Source organism: Myotis lucifugus, unplaced genomic scaffold, assembly GCF_000147115.1.
Source record: "Myotis lucifugus unplaced genomic scaffold, Myoluc2.0 scaffold_8, whole genome shotgun sequence".
Lineage (NCBI taxonomy): Eukaryota > Metazoa > Chordata > Mammalia > Chiroptera > Vespertilionidae > Myotis > Myotis lucifugus.
Window position 1 is genome coordinate 17541432 of NW_005871056.1, and position 19516 is coordinate 17560947.

At 36.6% G+C, this 19516-nt stretch overlaps 1 protein-coding gene across 1 annotated transcript in view; it reads right to left on the bottom strand.

Moving 5' to 3' along the window:
• The window catches only part of GRM7 (glutamate metabotropic receptor 7), a 688017-nt gene that overhangs the window by 637016 nt on the left and 31485 nt on the right, over positions 1-19516 (bottom strand). The gene's annotated exons all lie outside the window — the stretch shown is intronic.

Consider the following 19516-nt stretch of genomic DNA (forward strand, 5'->3'; position numbering starts at 1 on the left):
AGGCAACCGATCAATGATTCTCTCTTATAATTGACGTTTCTATCTCTCTCTCTCTTCCTCTCTAAATCAATTAAAAAAAATTTTTTTTTAAAAAACTGTCATGTAATAGTAGGAGAAACAGGCTCTGAGAAGTCAAGAAACTTCTTTCAAGTAAGGGATGGAGCTGGAATTCAAATTCTAAAGCTCATGTGATCAGCCATCTGAATAGTTTGAGTCATCTTCATCAGGCTACCTCACTAGAATAAGTAGCATGAGGGAAGTGCTAGGTGCCTAATGGACTTCATTTTCCATAAATGGAAAATGTATGCAAAAAAAAAAACTTGTGAAAAGGTGGACGGAAACCTTAAGATTTCCCTGTGAACTCTGAGTATTCCTGTGATGCAATCCTTGTCTAACTCACCGAATGACCTTGAACAAGCAGCTTTCCTTTACAGCCTCCATTTCTTCTTCTGTAAAATACCATTGACAGGTCTTGCTCTACCTGCCTCATAGAGATGCACATATAAAGTACCTTGGAAAATAAGAAACTTTCTTCAAAAGCAAGGAAATATTTTACTTTTTAATATGTTATTATTTACTTCAGAGAGAAGGAAGGAGAGGGAGAGAGAGATAGAAACATCAATGATGAGAGAGAATCATTGATAGGCTGCCTCCTGCATGCCCCTTACTAGGGATCAAGTCTACAACCCCAGGCATGTGCCCTCCCCTGGAATCGAACTGTGACCTCCTGGTTCACAGGTCAATGCTCAACCACTGGGCAAGCAAGGAGATATTTTAAATGTCATTGCTATAGTACTCCTTGAAAAGAAACATCAGCTTATCAATTGTGCAGCAAAACCATAAAAAGTTTAAGGCAAAAGATTCATGATAAATAATAACTCTAATGATTAGGTAAAGAGTAGGCAAATTTCTTCTTTGGACTATTTTGATTTAAGACATAGGACATCCCTTATAAAGTTGAGGTAGTTTAGATACAGAGCCTCGAACTCTAGTTTGCTATGTGATGTGGTTTTTTTCCCCCCTGAACTTCTGCTTCCAATCTTGCTATCAGTTCAGTTGCAATGTAATTTCATTTCTAGGTAAGGACATTATTTGCTCACAGGAGAAATACTTTTCTAGGAAAGATTGTCTTTGGGAACTTTCAAGGACATTTGAGAAATGCTTCAGCCCAAGCCATGAAATCATGAGCATTTGTTTGTGTCTCTCTCTTTCCAGGGCACATTTTTAAAAAAACTCTTCCATTTAAATTTATTGCAAACATCCATCATCCCTTTCCAAAAAAATAGCAATTAACAAAACTTTATTGATTTCCAGTTTTCCTAGGTGTCATTTTCTAATGCATATATTTTAAGCAGTTTCTATCATCAGTTTTGCTTCTTTCAACATTTTTCTGTCTATCTGAATTTTGGCCCTGTATGGAATTTTTTATTTATCCCTTGCAATTTACTTTGAATAAGTATGATGCTAACATTCACCATTGTTTAATTACGTTCATTTTCTTCAACTTGAATTTAGTAAATCATAGGCAGAAATACCATATAACTGCAATAGTTAATATTTATGTAGAGATTATTTTCTGGACATTTTCATAAACTCTTATCAAATTCTCACAAAACCCTAAATGGCATCATTAATCCTATCATTTGACAGGTGAGAAAACTTCGGCATAAAGCGGTTAAGTAATCTGCCTGAGGTCGCACAACTAGTGACAGGCTTGCTGAGATTCTTCTGAACAGAGCTACTAGGAGTCTCTGCAACCCCCTTCCTAGGCCAAAGGAGACAACTATGTCTGAACTGGAAAAATCCTCAGGGTTATTTCCAGTGGTTTCCTTAAATCAGCTCATTTTGCAACATACCCTGTCTCCACCCAGCTGTCACTTTGGTTTTTTGGAATCATTTTCTTTTCTTTTTTTAATATATTTTTTATTGATTTCAGAGAGGAAGGAGATGGAGAGAGAGACAGAAATATCAATGATGAGAGAGAATCATTGATCGGCTGCCTCCTGCAGGCCCCGCACTGGGGATGGAGCCCACAACCTGGGTGTGTGCCCTTGACCGGAATCGACCTTTCAGTCCTCAGGCCGAAGTTCTATCCACTGAGCCAAACCAGCAAGGGCAGGAATCATTCTTTTTTTCTTACAGCTCAGGGCTGGGAATAGTATGGGCACATAATAGGTTCTGAATTAATAAAGTTTCATCTCCCGGTATCGCTTATTTCTTGAACTCTCCCCATTACTGCCATTGCTTAGGTAAGGCACCCCTCTGATCTCAGTTCAAAGGGCACTGCCACAGGAAATCTTTCTTGGATCTCCTGAAAATAGTGGATCTCCTTTGACTTGCTCCCTTAGCAGCATTATTCATTTCACATATATTTGTGTGATTACTTAATTGATGTCTGAGCCCCTTCTTCCTACCGGTCCTTGTAGTCTTGTGTGCTTTCTGAAATGTAAGAACTATGACTATATGGATTAGGTTTGATTTGCTCACCACTGTAGCTTCAGTATTTGGTACAGGGGAAGGATATGGAAATGTGCTGAATGAAGGAATACAGGATTTTGTAAGAACACGTAAACAAAAGATTGATCAATAAATTGGTATCATCGTAACATGAACAATGACAGCAACATGTAAAAAATTTACCCTGGGTCTATATTGGAAACTCTACTCAAATGGGTTCCTATTTTCTCTCTACACCTTCCTGATTGGAACAGAGAAAAACCAATCTAGGTCTGACTTTGCTATTATGTGTATAGGCTGAAGTTGATGGGCTGGGTTAGAAGATAGAATGCTTTAGAAATAATTCTGCTGCTGACTGAACTACATATATAGAACCAAGACTTAGTTTTAAAAAATCTACATTTAATATGTTTGAGTAAAGAATGAAATAAGAGCATCAAACCCATTAGTTGCGATATTTCATCCTATTGTCCCATTTCCACATTAATTTCCATGAATTTAGATGCCTTTTGGTCAAACTCACCCAAGCATTTATACCATATTGATGAAGAGCGAAATGCCAATGGATACACAGAAACAAATTTCCCAACGTTAGCAGAGAACACATTAGCATGAATTTGTAAATTTAACAGTCAACTTCATTGGCATGCATAGAACCAAGTGACTTTTGTTAAAGATGGAAACTTGATGACTGTGTGAGGAGATGAAGGTTTGAGAAAGTGCTTCCTATTTTAAAATCAGGAAATTAGAAATATTTCAATGATTCACATTTCTTCATATCTGGCACCCAAGTAATGGTAAAATTTAATATTTATACATGAGATTTTAAAAACATTGTGCTTATGTACTGCTATAGAATATAAGTAAAAGTAGTCCCAATATCTCCATATTTATAATATGGTATAAAACAAACAAACAGAACAAAAACAAAAAACTGTCATGTTTTGGCTCCTCTTAATTGTAAAATAATTGGTACAGTCATAAAAATTTTAAAAAAACTTTGAAAAATATTTCACTCTAAAAAGTATTTTAAAATATTGGTGACTATTTTACATGATTCATCATAAAATTATAAAAGTACAAGTCTCCATTGTACACTTTTAAGAATACAATCATCATGCGAAATATCTCCATATTTATAATATGGTATAAAACAAACAAACAGAACAAAAGCAACTCTGTAAAAAAATCAATAAAATATATTTAAAAAATAATAATAAAACAAAATAAAAAAACTTTGAAAAAAATTTCACTCTAAAAAGTATTTTAAAATATTGGTGACTATTTTACATGATTCATCATAAAATTATAAAAGTACAAGTCTCCATTGTACACTTTTAAGAATACAATCATCATGCGAAAAAGTACTGCATATGACTATGCATATTGGCTTAGGTCTTAAAACATGTAAAATTTTTTCTTGCAGTTCCATCAAACACATTTGACCAGCTGCTGTTAGAGAATAATGATGTATAAAAAAAGAGAGGAGTCACATTTGTCAAGAATAGAGATGGGTAGGACTAGGGGAAGTTTTCTTCATTTTCTAAAATGTCAAAGTCAAGTTTATTGAACACCCACTAAGTGTAAAACAAGACAGGGCATTAGGGGATTGGAAAAATTGGTAAGGTATACTTTAAAAATTTCAAGGAGCTGACATTGCCAGCTGCTAATGTCTTAGAAACATTAAAGGTAAAAATAACCAACACAATGACAAATATCATACTATCATTTTAGCTAGCACTTAGTTAAATAAGTGAGTTAAAACAAATTTCTAGGGGAGCAATATAGCTATTATTAATAAAAATTGACTTTATATGGATTGAGGGGGTAAAACTTTATTGAAGAAACCTATGAACATATTAATGGTTTAATGGTTTATTGATTGAATAATGTGTTGATCCGGGAAAGGATAACATTTTCTTAAGGCCAAGTAGTAGAGGTAGTAAAGTAAAGGCCAAGTTGGATTTAGGACTGTGAAAAATTTGAAGGGATTTTCTAGGCAAAGGAAACAGGACACATTGGAATATGAGAAAAAGAAGTTGTAGAAGAAGGTGAAAGGGGATAAATGGTGATGGAAGGAGACTTGACTTGGGGTGGTAAACACACAATACAGTGTACAGATGATGTATTATAGAATTGTAAATGTGGAACCTATATAATTTGATTAACCAATATCACCCAATAAATTCAATAATAATAATAAAAATAACTTGGCCCTGGCCAGTTTTTCTCAGTGGTTAGAGTGTCGGCCTGCAGAGAGAAGGGTGGCAGATTTGAGTCCCAGTCAAGGGCAGGTACCTCAGTTGCAGTCTCTCTCACATAGTTTGTTCTCTCTCTTTCTCCCCTCCTCCTTTCTCCCCTCCATTCTCTTTGAAAAATCAATGGAAAAAATATACTCAGGTGAGGATTAAAAAAAAAAAAGTAACTCCTGTACTCCAGTTAAGTGAACGCAGCCAGATGAATAGATATTTCATGTGTGAAAGAAAGAAGCAAGGAGTGGGGCTAGAACAGTGGTTCTCAACCTTCCTAATCCGCGACCCTTTAATACAGTTCCTCATGTTGTGGTGACCCCCAACCATAAAATTATTTTCGTTGCTACTTCGTAACTGTAATTTTGCTGCTGTTATGAATCGTAATGTAAATATCTGATATGCAGGATGTATTTAGGCGACCCCTTTGAAAGGGTCATTCGACCGCCAAAGGGGTCGCAACCCACAGGTTGAGAACCACTGGGCTAGAAGTAAATTTGAGGGGAGGAGAGTATGCACTATCTTGAATGCCAAGCTAGAGAACTGAGATTTATCTGGCAGGCTGCTTTGGAACAGGATGGCATGCCCAGGAAGCCAAGGTTGAGAAGTAAAATTCTAGTCATAGTTGTAGATTCAATCATTCAGTCTGGATGTCTATCTTTCTGTTTTAGGAAGCTACACAAAAGAAAGTTTGGGTGGAAGACTGTGCTGGTTGAGGACAACCCATCCTTACCTTACTTTTAAAACTGCTGAAACTCTCAACCTTGAATAGAACACGCTCTGGCTTGACTAAGATCACCACTTCGAAAACAAAAGATAAAACCAAAAGGTCATCAAACTGGGACCTGGCAATGAGGAGGTGATGAAAGGCCTGCAAATAGTCAACAATTCAGTATTGACAAGAGAATTAGGACTCTAGAATGAAGGACTGGAGGCAAGTAAGAACAGAGATGAGATTTGGGAGTTCGTTGTTCCTATTTTCACCCAGCAGGGGGTTCTTGATATCCAAGCATACTCATCTATGTCCTCATGATTTTAAGTTGCCCAGAGATCCATTCCTTCTAAGCATGATATAAACATAATACCATATACACTATACATTCATATAGATATTTCTACTATGTACGTAATAGAAATGAAATTCAAATAAACTGCAAAGTGAAACTCTAAATCATGCAGATAAAGATCCATGAAGCCATTGTAAATCATATTACAAATCTGCTAGAATAAACATACAAGTCATTGATACATGAGGATCTGGCAAAAATATATAGTTTACAATTCAAAGAGAGAAAGGGGCACAATAAGGACTGCAAAGTGAATTTATTTGGATATCAAATAATTAAGAAAAGGCCTTAGTGAAAATAATGAATGCTTTGGATAAAAGTCATAAAAATACAATACCCCTATTTAATATCACTTTATTCCTGACACATTGGGTGATTGTTAGAACCATCCTGCTTGATTGAGCTGCTAACATTGACCATGCAGTGAAGGGCAGTGCGCTGTGCTTTAATCCAGTTTTGTTGGAATAATCACTCAAAGCAATATGTAATTCTTTTGTTTTTTTCATTCTAGCAATTCTGCATAATTGCAATTCCATCTAAATTTTATTAAATATATGAGAAAATTCACTAGTTTTATTTACTTAATGACAAACCTATTTCAACATAAATTTCAAATCAAAATTATTTTTTAAACTATTTTCAATTAAACCTTGGTCTTTAATTGTTCCAGTTTTATTGAGATATAATTGACATTTAAATGATTATTGTTTGTGGATTTTAAGTAGTTTTATTTTTCAGGTATACAAACATCATTGAAAAATAAAGATTCTTTTACTTGAGTAGGATATGTCTTAATCCAGAAGTCAGATCTAGATCCAATAAATAAATTTTTTAAAAATATATTTTTATTGATTTCAGAGAGGAAGGGAGAGGGAGAGAGAGATAGAAACATCAATGATGAGACAGAACCATTGATCGGCCTCCTCCTGTATTCCCCACATTGGGGATAGAGCCCGAAACCCAGGCATGTGCCCTTGACTGGAATGGAACCTGGGACTCTTCAGTCCGCAGGCCAAAGCTCCATCCACCGAGCCAAACCAGCTAGGACCAATAAACAATTTTTTAAAGTTAAAATGTTCTAATAGTAAAACGCACTTAAAAATTTTTTAAATGTCTAACAGAAGAGCTTTCCAACTATAGGATCAGCTGAATATTCCTCCACAGCCAGATGAGCCTATAGCATGGATATGATGTAGATTTCCATATTGGAAAGTGGATAAACTTATCTGTGGGCCTCCTTCCAAATGTTGATTTCAATGGGCATAACTGAGACTAAAACAGCATTTTCTAATGTTTCTAGAAATAAGAAACCTTTAAAGTTCCATCAACAAAAGGTTGTGTAGCTAAATGAAGTATAAAAACACTTCACACCAAATTCTACTAACATGTAAATTCACAGGGTGCCTTATAGCTCATTCCACATCTCAAAAGTCCCCCAGACAAGAAAGATGTTTAATTTTATTGAATAGAGCATTTCTCAAATTAATTTTATTCTTTAAGCCTTTCTTTTTTTTTCTTTCACTTAACATCAATGTCCCATGGAAGCACAGTTGATATTAAAAATATTTAACAAACTTAGAGTGAAGGCACTAAACAATCAAATGGCTATTTGACTAATTAGAATGACTATGAAATCAGTCTTCTTTGGAATATATTTAGGGAATATTCTGGTTTAAATCTGAGATCTTGTTTAATAATCTAGTGTCATCAACCTGAAAAATTGCCATAATTATAAAATTTAATTTTTGCTTATAGTTGTTGAATTCAAATGAGCTGAGGTAATGCAAATCACTTCAAAAAGGTCATAAACATGACTGCCACATGTTCCTAGCATCACTAAATCTACCCTAAAAGAAAAAAAACTTACCTTGAAAATTTTAGTTCTAACCTTTAGATACTTAAGACAATTTTCAAAACTAAACTAAAAAATGTAAAAATAAATAAGGAGTAGGTGAAGTTTTTACTAGCCATAAAATATCTCTTCTTAGATCTGATTTAAAAAATAAGTAGTAAAGATTGGATATTAGGTTATTTTCCCTGGGGACTACCACCTGTTTGGGATGGGGCATTAGATAACTGATATTGTGATTTATAATAAGAAACTTATGTTTAGTCATTGTCCTGTTTCTGGCAGGAGCTTCCTTGGAATTCCCTAAGTGATGGCTGAAACCATGGTGTCTTTTGTTATGTTAATAAGGAGGCCTTTGGACTCCACCTAAGGATAGGGGCTAGTTGCCCATGGATCCAACTGTGTGATTAGATTGTTGGAACATTCAGTCCTATCCCCCTGACCTTGGGGGGTGGGGGTGGGGGGCTGAAGACTGAGTTCAATGGCCACTGGCCAATGACTGAATCAACCATACCTGCAAAGTGAAGCTCCCATAAAAACCCAAAAGGATACACATGCTTCAGGAGCTTCCAGGTTGGTGAATCCATGGAAATTTGGGGAGTTGGCACACAATAGAGGGCATGGAAGCTCCAAGCTCTTTCCCCATACCTTGCCCTGTGTAGGTGTTCCATTTGGCTGTTCCTGAGTTATATCTCTTTATAATAAACTGGTTAATCTAGTAAGTAGAATGTTTTTGTGAGTTTGGTGAGAAATTCTAGCAAATTACCTAAACCCAATGTCATGATAAACTACCAAGTCCTGTAATGAACATGAAAGGGACAGGTGCTAGACATTTATTTCCCAGACCTAAATCATTTCCTGGTTATACTTACAAAGTAAAAATCACGATATCAATATAGTTATTTGTGGGTTGCAAGACATTGATAATCCATCCAGCCATCTAACTGACAGTTTTGAGTGCTTGAACTGTGCCAAGGACTGTGCTAGCTGCCTAAGGTAGTGAAAAATAAGACCTGTGGGTCTTTCCTGGGGGAGCTCACAGAGGAAGACTTTCTTATCCCTGATCAGTAATTGACACAAGATAATGGACAAAATGAATGGTTTGCTTTATTACACATTCGAGAGATGGAAAACAGAGAGAAAAGTCTTGGAAGAGTTGGGCAGCTTTATTATCATTGATTGCTGAGTAACCACCAATCAAAGGGCAAGCTGAGTGGCTAGAAATGCTGCGGGCCTTATTAAGTGACTGCAAGAGCCAGGCACTTTCAAAAGCTTGCCCTTCCCTCGCAGTTTAATTTTCATTTCATGGAGAAACAGCTTGGTAAGCCTAAGGTCATGCTCTTGGAGGTCCATAACAGAGATGATTTAATGCACCTAGTGAGCTACCTACTGGACTGCCACCTAAGGTCATAAGATTTTGAATCATGGGAGGATTTAATGACTTGGGCAACTTTCTTTCCTGCAAATATGTGCAAGCTGGATGATGAATAGTACTGAGGTATAATATATGATGCTGATCATTCATTTAAATTCTCGAAGAAGTGGAGGAGAAACAATTAGCAGAGGGCATTCTTGACTTACCTGAGCAGCAATGCATCTCTGACTCCCAAGGCACTCATTGTAGCAGTCAGGCCAGCAGACATATCTTTAATTTCTGCAAAATCTAGTTCTAGCTAGAACTAATGAGAACATGATCATAATAGATGTCTCTTGTTTCTCATGCAGTGTGGCTGTGGAATTTTATGGGACACAGTCAACAACAACAAAAAAAGGGCTGCTCCTTTTGTACAGCATTCTTTGTGCTTGGTCAGTCTTGTCACTATCTTAGTGTCACAATAAAAAGACATTTCAGGGGCTGTGTGAGGACAGGTAGAGTGCATTTTTGCAGTCAGAGTGGACCAGTGAATGGAATCACATTAGAGAGGATAGGGGTGCTATTCTTGGCTCTGGCATCATCTCAAAGAATGACCTTGGCCGAATCATTTAACCTTTTTGAACCTCAGTTTTCTCATCTGTGAAAGGAGGGAAAGAACAATCTGCCCCTTTGTTCCCTCTTAGGTTTGTTGGAGAATTAAATAGGTTAGGGCTGTAAACGGAAGTGCATTGAGCCCATGAGAAGAAAAAGAAGACATTACCTAAATATATCACATTTTTTCAACATTACTAATTTCCAAAGGTGAAGATAACCTTGTAAAAGAACTATGTAAGCTAATTGTTTTTGTTTTGTTTTGGAAACAAAGGTTCAACTGGCATCCCTGAATTAGAAAAGAGAGGTTTCCAAACTACTTTAAGACAGAAAGGAGCAAAAAGTTTTAGATTTTGCTTTATACTATTTTCTTTAGTTATTATCTTTTTAGAAAACATATGTTATATTTAGAGGTTTTGGTATTGCATAGTTGAACATATGTAAAGGAACTTCTTTCCAATTCACTAATAGAAAGGGAGTAAGGGAGGGAGGGAAGAAGAAAGGAAAAGAGGGAGGAATAAACAGAGAAAAAAACCACATGGCTAGAATAAACTGACCTGAGAAGATAAAGCAAATTCATAATTTAAAATACTATATAATACAAGTGAAGTTAAAGATGTGTTTGTTGAGAATAGGCTTAACTTTAAGTGGATTGATGTGATTTTCTAGATAATGTCCTATATTTCTCTACCTTAATGAGATGTAATCTTAGAAGAGCTCTATCCACTAGGAAATTATAAAAGAACAATTTTCTTTTCTCCATGATTTCTTAAAATCAAAATGGCCTTATTCCTACTCTAAAGCAATTTATGCCTCCTCTAAAGGAATTTATTCCTCTCTCTAAATCCATTTTTTTCATAGTCAAACTAGGAGAAAATAGCATTGTGAAACTACTTGGCAGCAATTAGAGATCCTTCAATGATTCATGAATTTTCAGATTTCTCATATGAAAAATGTGAAATTGGACCCAATGATCCTAAATTTTTCTTTAGTTCTAAATATAGCGCTATGATTTGTGACCATGATGTTAGAGAAATATTTTTACTTTTTGCCAATATATTCTGGATCCGAGATCAAATTGTTACTTACATTCTTCAACATAATCCTCCAGTGGTCAAATGTCTCTAAGGACATTTGAGAATCACTTTAACCTTGTAAATAATTTTTAAATTGATATCTTAACTTTATAGTAATTTCCCCTGTGAGGGTGGGGGATGGGGTAGTGGAGAGTTTTTGCTTCTTACTTTATATTTTTATTTTTCTTCAAGCATTTACTACTTTTTAAATTGAAAAATAAAAAAGAACCCAGCACAAGAATTGTGCATGTCTTTAGTCCACTTTAAGTAGCTACTGATTATATAAAAAATGCTTCAAGGTAAAAATCTAATGTAAACTCAATAATACCATTTTTAACCCTAGAGGCACTTTTCAATAAACTTTAGCTCTTTCTACAATATTTGCTAAAAAAAAATACGGAAAATGTTAGTAAGAAATAGGTGAAATGTAGTGTGTATCATTATGTCCCTTGAAAATGCTTGGTGCACATATGGGTTTACAGTCCCCTGTGAGAGCAAAGCCTTCTGAACATCCTCAGTGCGTGATGGGAATCACTTGCCCAAGACTATGTGATTTAAAATCTAGTACTCAGCCCTAGCCAGTTTGGCTCAGTGGATAGAGCGTGGGCCTGCAGACTGAAGGGTCCCAGGTTCGATTCCGGTCAAGGGCACATGCCTGGGTTGCCAGCTTGATCCCCAGAAGAGCGTGTGCAGAAGGCAGCTGATCAATGATTCTCTCTCATCATTGATGTTCCTATCTCTCTCTTCTTTTCCCTTCTTCTCTGAAATCAATAAAAATATATTTTTAAAAAATCTAGTACTCATTTATATTCCTTCAATCAATCTAAATATCCTAAGCTAGAATGATAGGGTTGGAGGTAGAAGAGGACCATACTGAATGGGGACAATATTAAAAATATTGCAGTCAAATCTCTCTTTTGAAATAGAACCCCAATATCTGACTATACTAATCTACCCAGTTTAAAAGTGTATAAACATATTGTAACTGATAGGGTGTTTCAAAAGTAAAACACCCTTCTTACATCCTCATTCCTGGCCATCTACTTCAGCACTGATTCTGGGCTTTGGTATATAATTTGCTCTAGACAATGAAACTAGCAGTTGGCATGGACTAGCCTACTAGTTTCTTAAATTTATCTTTATTATTGAAATTATTACAGATGTCACCATTATATCCTTCCATTGACCCTACTTTCTTCCTCTCCCAGTCATTCCTGGCACTGTTGTCTGTCTATGGCAGTGATGGTGAACCTTTTGAGCTCTGCATGTCAGCATTTTGAAAAACCTAAATTAACTCTGGTGCCGTGTCACATATAGAAATGTTTTGATATTTGCAACCATAGTAAAACAAAGATTTATATTTTTGATATTGATTTTTATATATTTACATGCCATTTAACAAAGAAAAATCAACCAAAAAATTAGTTCGCGTGTCACCTCTGACACGCATGTCATAGGTTCGCCATCACTGGTCTATGGGGTCTGCATGTAAGTTCATTGGTTAATCTCTTCCTGCTCCCTCCACCATTCCCTCTGAAATACATAAGTCTGTTGCATGCTTCAATGTCTCTGGATCTTTTCTGTTCATTAGTTTATTTTGTTCATTACATTCCGCATATGTGAAATCTTAAAGACAAATAGACAAGGTGCTCCCATTGCCCAAACCAACCATAACACATGTGAGTGTGGCTTTCTCTGACCAGCTGTCACTCAGCTGGCTCATCAGTTTACTGATACTGTATGAAATTATCCCAAATAAAACCAGAAGACAAAAAAACAAAACAAAAAAAAAACAAAAACTGCCCAAATGAATCTGGTTCCAAATTGCCAAATGATTGCTATTTTAAGCCACTAAGTTTTGAGATGGCTTAAAATGCACCTAAAACTAACTTATACAATATAGTCAAGTAGGTTTATTCCAGAGAATGCAAGGTAGGTTCAATATCAGAAAACCAATCAATGTGATTCACTATATTAGTTTAAAAAATCATATAATCATTTTATTAAATGTAAGGGATAAAGAGCATCTGATTACTTTCAAAACTTATTGGTTGGGTAAAATTTTATGAACTAGACCCAGATAAAAACTATCTTTCCTTGATAAAGTCTACATACCGAAAATAAATGCTCCTGCATATATTAATGAAAATGGTCATTGTAATAATCTTTTAAAAATATCAACAGCTTGGACAAGGGGTTAATATCCACAATATATTTAAAAAACAACAACACTTCATACAACTCAACACCAAACAAACAAAAAAACCCAACAATCCAATTAATAATGGGCAGAGGACAGGAAGAGACACTTCTCCCAAGAATATATACAAATGGCCAATAGATATATGAAAAGATGCTCAACTTCACTAGATATTAGAGAGATGCAAATCAAAACTGCAATGAGATACTATCTCACACCTGTTAGAATGGCTGTTATCAAGAAGACAAGTAATGGCAAGTGTTGATGAGGTTGTGGAGAAAAAGGAACCCTCATTCACTGCTGGTGGGAACATAAACTGGTACAGCCACTATGGAAAACAGTATGGATGCTCCTCTAAAAAGGGTGGAGGGGGCAAAGGGGAAGGGGCAAAAGGGGGACATCTGTAATACTGTCAACAATAAAAAATAAATTAAATTAATAACATATAAAATATTAGCATTTGCCTTACAGAGATAAAGATTTAGAAATCTTTAAATAATATATTATAATTATTTTATAATAATATAATAATAATATATTATTATTTTTAAATATATATTTTATTATTTTTTTACAGAGAGGAAGGGAGAGGGATAGAGAGTTAGAAACATTGATCAGCTGCCTCCTGCACACTCCCTACTGGGGATGTGCCCGCAACCAAGGTACATGCCCTTGACCAGAATCGAACCTGGGACCCTTGAGTCTGCAGGCTGACGCTCTATCCACTGAGCCAAACCAGTTAGGGCAAGATTTCTAATATTATTGTTTCCACTTAACCTGATCTATTAAAATTCCCAAAATAAAAATGATGTGTATTGAGAGAAACAGAAGAGAAATAGTTCAGAAGAATATAGATTATAATATCTTATTTATAGATTGCTTTGATCATTTATTTATTTGGAAAGCCGGAAAAACAAATAAGCTATTAAATCTAAGAAAAGAGCTCAATAGAGTGGATAAAAAAATCAATACACTAAAATCAACTGTATTCCCTAATTGCATCAATAATAAGATAAAATACAAGATATATTTGCAAAGCAACAAACACTATAGCATATAGGGTTTTATCTAATTAACTAAAGGCCCAATGCACGAAATTCATGCAAGGGACTGGGCCCTCGCAGTGGTGGCTTGGTCTGGAAGGTCGTCCAGAGGTCATCTAGTCTAATTAGTATATTGTGCTTTTATTATTATAGATGCAAAAAATCTTCATAGTGAAAGCTTTAGCTATCAAAGGACACATATGAAATATATGTCACAGTTATGGGTGAGATGACAGAACACTACAATAATATCAATTTTCTTGTATTAATATATAAATTACATACAATTCCAATAAAAATTCACACTTTTTTTTGAGGAGCAGCATTAAAAAGGGATTTGAAATATCTATGGAAGAGTTAATTTCTCCAGACAGCTAGAGCAGTTTTGAAAATAAGACCAAGATGGAGAACTTGTTCCACCAGATAGCGATATTCATTGGGAACATACTAACTAAACAAAAACATAGAGGTCTAAGGGAAAGTCCAACGAATAGTCATGTAAGAGGATTTCACTGAGATTACAATCCTGAGGGAAGAAATTATTTCTAAATGAAAAAGCAAATGGAGATAGTAAAGATTAAAACTGAAAGAAAAAAAAACAAAAATACAAGTCAATACAAATTTAAAAACTCATTAATTTTGCTTCACAAAACCCTTGACTCACCAAAAGGACTCATAAATATCACAAATTAAAATAAAAAACAAAAACAAAACAAAACTATGTTCTTCTAAATTGTCCTAGTAACTGCTTATTGTTAAAGTGATAGGAAGAAAAATTCTCTTGAAACAATGAGATCTTATGCCTATTTATATTTTTAGCTCTTAGGTATATTTTGGTATATCATATGTATGATTTCGAAAGAAAAACTGTTAGTTGATCATTAATTTGGGCATCTGCCTTGCAATTCATGTTTAGTTACACAAATCACCTTAGATAACTCCTCAGTAAAAATAAATACAAGTACAGGATGCTTCGTATCAGTAATGTTAGACCTCTAAGAACTGGGAAAGCTCAGTCTGGGGAATAGATTTCAGCTTTAGTGAATGAAAAAACACTTTCCAGTTTAGGAGAGGAGGGATTATCCAGTGCCAATGGAGGAGGCGCTCAGGAAGATGGAAGCAGAATGATCTTTTCTGTGCTAACGCCAGAAACACTGTGAATGGTACTCGGAATCGTGTAAAAATAGCCACTGTCTGGCACTCACAGGTCTGGGTCGTGGTGTGTTAAACAATAATACCTTCCCCTGATGGAACTCCTTGGGGCCAAAAAGCTTTCACCTGTATTATTCCATTAACCTCACTGCATTTTTATGGGAAATGTGTTTATTTTTTGAAATGACATTGAAATATATCCTTAAAAGAATATTGTAGGTTTGTACAAGGTTCTCTTCTTTTTAAACCAACACATTACCTTTTAAAAATCAATAGTCTCCTCTTTAAATTATCACATTTCAAAATGATAGCAGCTAATAAATGTTAATATGATTTTCCAAAATGCTATCTCTCTCAATTTCTATGCCCTCATCTTCACCCTGCCTTCTCAAGGCAAAGGTTATCTTTCCATTCTTTACAGTAGTATCAAAATTATGGATTTTGTTCCATTTTAAAGTGGTATTTATGAACATGAATTAATGTAAATGCAAAAAGTCCCCATATTTTTTACCACCTGATTGAATTAAGGCCTGTGCTTTTAAAAGGGCTGCCTTGGTCGCCTCCAATCCGTTCAATCACACCGAAATACAAGCTCAGACGGATGAGGCTTTTCTGCAAAGCTTTCATTCTAGGCTGCAGTCCACCTGTTAGCCTCATATTTTATTCGTAACTTGTTGCTGCTGTTCAATCTATAAAATCTCTCCTGAAGGCTCCCAAACTGCTTGTAATTTAAACTTTTACTTTTGGTGACTCACCACTTTCAAGCTGCCATCTCTGACCATATCCCCTTTCCAGTTGAAGTTATGCATTCTTTGAACTAATAATTGCTTCACTTTTTACTCTATTTGGGGATTCTTAAATTAGCTGTTACAATTTATTGCCCACATTATTTTGTGCTCAGGCACTTTTCCTGGAAATAAGTTCATGCTATTTGCAACGAGCAAACATTTGACTGCTGCAGGAATACAGACCGGAGAATGCTAGGAATGGGTTTATGTCCCCAGCGCACCGTCACTGTGTGGCCCTGGGTAACATTTAGCTCCTTAACATGCCAGGTGCTCACTTTGCCCAACTCCACAAGGAGTTAAGTTAAAGTATGAGCATCTGCCTGTTCCATGCTCTTTAGTCTCAATTTGGTCAATGAGACTTTCAAAAGTTTATCAAATTGTCATTATTTTTATCATTAGCCCATTTGTCTAAAACAAAGGACCATTAACGAAGCCAGCATTTTCCTTTATGCTGACATCCAATCATTATAAATATTTCTCATGGACTTATTTTTAGAATGCCTATGAGTAACCTGGACCCTTTTTTTAAATATATATATTTTTATTGATTTCAGAGAGGAAGGGAGAGGGGGAGAGAGAGAGAAACATCAATGATGAGAGCAAATCATTGATTGGCTGCCTCCTGCACGCCCCACACTGGGGATTGCGCCCGCAACCCAGGCATATGCCCTGACCAGCAGTCGAACCATGACCTCCTGGTTCATAGGTTGACGTTCGACCACTGAGCCATGTCGGCCGGGCTGGATTCTTATTGATCTCCCCTTTTGGAGTCTTAGCAACTTGGCTTTCTCAATAGTTTTCTGAGAGGGCTTCTCGCGCTTTCTTGGAATTCTTTTTTACCTCTAGAGACCAAAAGACATCGCAACCATGCTAATAATGCCACATACTCGCTCAAAAGCCCCAACTTGTTTGTGCCTATTCACTCAGCTAATACTGTATCAAAGTTGTCCAATTGAGTGCTGTAAACACAGGGATTTGTCAGACATTTTACATGCCCCCAGTTAGAAGTCTGCAGGTTCATTAAGAATTAACTTTCTGGTATATGTTTCCTCTGATACTTTCCTCATGACTGAGCTATCAATTTTGTCTCTTGCCTATAGAAAGAGAGCAAAGAGAGAAGAAAGCTAACTGAGAAAACATATGGAAAAGAACAAGCACAGTATCAGGCACATGACAAGTGTTCAATAGGTGGTAACTATTATTCTTATCAGCAGCAGCAGCAGCACATTAGTTTATGTGTATAAGAACTCCTTACTGGATTCAATTCTTTTTTAAAAATATATTTTATTGATCTTTTACAGAGAGGAAGGGAGAGGGATAGAGAGTTAGAAACATTGATGAAAGAGAAACATCAATCAGCTGCCTCCTGTACACCTCCCACTGGGGATGTGTCCGCAACCAAGGTACATGCCCTTGACCAGAATCGAACCTGGGACCTTTCAATCCGCAGGCCGATGCTCTATCCACTGAGCCAAACCAGTTAGGGCTGGACTTAATTCTTACTTCCACTTTTCAGTAGATACAGCAACCTTGGAGAAAGGTACATTTTATCTCCACGTCATTGGCAGACTGTGCCCTCAGGGTTTAAGTACCTTGACTGCAGTCATATAGTCAAAAACTGAGCTTGCATTTGTCAGAATCACTGCCCCTGCTTTGATGTGACATCACCCATCGCTTACCCAGCTTCACCAAAGTATTACTCAACTTTCTGCTCTTCTCTCTTTTCCCTATTCTGCCATTCTCCCACCCCAGTAAAGTTCACTTGTATTCTCCCATTCTCGGCGAGGTCTTAGAAGGTGAAAAGGGGTGGATATTGAGGTTAAAGAAGGAAACATTATGTTATTCAAATATTGACTTCATCCTACCCATCCTACCCAAACTTCCAGCTTTCACCTACCCATTCTCTGGCCCAGGCATTCACAGAACAGTTCCTATTTCCATCTTATGTGTTTTCTTGTCTTTATTCCATTGCTTTTTCTCTACTTATAATGAATATCTCCCTTTCCCTTGATTCATCACCAGTTCTTACTTTATACTCTCCATTAAAATCCAAATCTTCAGGTACTTGAAATATTGGGGGGGCAGTCTGTAAAGTACCCAACTGTCTAACTACTGTACTGTACATCTGAAGCTAATACAGAATAACAGATGTTGAATGGTAATTGAAAAAAATCAAAATCTTCCTTTAAAGCTCAACTTAAATGTTACTTCTGCCTGAAGCCTCCTGGACATGCCTAGTCAGAAATAACTACTTGTTCCTCCGTGCTTCTCCAATGATAGTTATGCTAGAGTGGCAAGTGATTTTACACCTTGAGCATCACCTGCAGAAAATAGACCCTCTCTGCCCTTCCAGGTCCTCTTTTCATCCAGCTCTGTCCTAGGGCTGGCTTGCATGGACTGCCTTCATAGGTGTCCTTGCTCTGGCTTCTCTTGGGTTCACCAATGAAGAGCAGCCACAGGAGATTGTAGGGAGTGAAGGAGGAGATGACCTCAGGGTGTTAATTCCTCTGGGTCCCTCCCCGTCAAGTTACTGAGGGTGAGTTGTACGTCTCAGTGAATGTACAGCTTCTCTGAGGGTGGTCACAGCTTCTATGAGGAGCTCTCTCTCCCCAGCAATGGCTCCCATGTCCTTCCCCTCCTCGGCCCAGATGATAAAGTGGCCACGCTTATATTGAACCCAGGGTGCTGCACCATCTCGTTTCTCTACATGCTGCTCAAATGATGCTGCTGAGACCCTCTCTGATGGACTTGTTATGATGCTCTTCTAAGCTGTTTCTTTTACAAGCCACATTACTGCACTTATTAGAAGAGTGTCTTCAGGGTGAGTCAATAAGCTCTGATTGATGATAATGATAACAGCTAGAATTTATTGAACACATACGATGTTTTGCTCACTCTCTTGAGTGCATTGCATGCATTAGTCTAATTTAATTAAATCCCTATTAGCTAGGCAAGGCATCAAGATGGTTAGAAGGTACCAGAAGTAACTTGCTCATGGGCACCCCAGTGGCTGAGTGGAGCTTAGGACGCAGGTCTGTCCAAAGCCTAAACCTTAAGTTCTAGGTTTAAGCCGATGCTTTGCAAACCTGTGTGTATCACCTGGATGGTTTGGTAAACAGAAACACTAGGCCCACCACCGAGTCTGATTCTGTAAGTCTGGAGCAGGGCCCAAGAATTTTATTTCTAACAAATTCCCAGGAGAAGCGGATGTGCTGGTCTGGGTACCACACTTCAAGAGCCACTAGTTCAGGCAACAGTGCTTTCCATACACAAGGTCTTAAACAGCCATTCAATAGTATGAACGACAAATATTTTAGGGCTTGTGTCCTGGTGAATTCCTAACTGCAAGTCAGATGATCAAAGAAATATTATCATCTTTGTATTGTCAATACATAAGATCCCACGCAGCCAGCATTTTAGGTGTTAGAATAATTTGCTGGTGATAAATGTCAAAAAGAAATGCACCAAGGCCAGGTGGGTACTTGAATTATCGGGATGATCACGTTGTAAATCATATAATTGTCCAATCATATGCTGTACACCTGAACCTAATAAAAAATAATAATGAATATCAACTGTGATTGAAAAATAAAATAAAAATAAATGCACTACTCTCAGGACTTCATTCTGATCAAGCAAACTGTAAGTAAACAGGTAAGTATAATGCAA